The sequence below is a fragment of the Cornus florida genome, unplaced genomic scaffold (assembly GCF_030987335.1).
Source record: "Cornus florida cultivar Cherokee Brave unplaced genomic scaffold, ASM3098733v1 CherokeeBrave_3.0.0_Hap2_Chr05, whole genome shotgun sequence".
Lineage (NCBI taxonomy): Eukaryota > Viridiplantae > Streptophyta > Magnoliopsida > Cornales > Cornaceae > Cornus > Cornus florida.
Window position 1 is genome coordinate 70,527,508 of NW_026775575.1, and position 1,135 is coordinate 70,528,642.

Sequence of the window (1,135 nt, forward strand, 5' to 3'; positions counted from 1 at the left end):
AGCCAAGATTATATGTAGAAGAATAAGAATTATAAGCTAGCCTAGAGAATGCAGCATTCACTTGCTCCTATAGGATCTTAAATGATTATCCCAGCATAGGGCAAGCGTCAACAAAATGGTTGGAATTAATACAGATGGAACAAACTTCCTTTGGTAAGGCAGTTTGCAGATTAGCAACCGGAGCAAAGCCAGATGATAGGATTTGATCGAACCTACGGTTCAAAGCTTATATTTAAGCGGCTAACTCACTAAATTTATCTACCTCATAAAGTTTTTCAACCTTATGCATTCCAGGTGAAGACCTAGACCTAGAGGAAGAAGCATGTTGCACTGAGTTTTCACTTAGGGCCTCAAACAGTTCCCAAGCATCAGCCAGACTCTTACACAGAAAAGCTCCATTGCTGGAAGCATCAACCATGTTTCTATACGAGTCTGTAAGACTATCATAGAAAATCTGTATTAAGTGCCATTGAGCACTATCATGGTGTGGACACTTTCTTAGAAGATCATTATATCTCTTCCATGCATCATGGAGCTGTTCTCCTGGGATTTGGGAAAATGCCATGATTTCTCTTCTCATTTGTGTGGTTTTACCCACAGTGTAATACTTCTTCAAGAACTCCTGTTGCAACTATGAAGATATGGAATTTGTTGGAAGTGACTGCAACTAAGTTCTTGCTTTATCTTTGAGAGAGAACTGGAAAAGACGCATTCTGAATGAATCATTGGATAGAGTCGTCAACTTAGTAGTTGAACACAATTCCAAAAACACATCCAAGTGCTTATAAGGATCCTTTGTTGCATACCCATGGAAGGTTGGAAGCATTTGGATCATAGTAGGCTTGATCTCAAAATAGGTTGCATCAGCATCCGGAAAAACAAAGCATGAAGGGGAGGTATATGTGGTAGTAATGAAATGATCCCTTAATTGTGGTTGTTGTGGAGGAACAGGCGGAACCCGTTCTCCATTACCATTACCATTATTACCCGGTACATTATGTTGCTCAGCCATGTTATCAGAGGAACTATCAATATTATTCAAATGTTTTTTAAGCTTTCTTAATTGACTTAAAATTCTCTCTATTTCAGGATCATGCACTAAAGGTTTTGACCTAGTTTGGCGAGTTAACATGCA

General features: G+C 38.9%; 1 non-coding gene across 1 annotated transcript; it reads left to right on the top strand.

Moving 5' to 3' along the window:
* The first annotated feature begins 476 nt into the window (after window positions 1-476).
* LOC132310823 (small nucleolar RNA R71) lies at window positions 477-583 on the top strand. Its single transcript, XR_009482714.1, has one exon. It is a non-coding gene; the product is annotated as a small nucleolar RNA R71 (small nucleolar RNA).
* The last annotated feature ends 552 nt before the right edge of the window (window positions 584-1,135 follow it).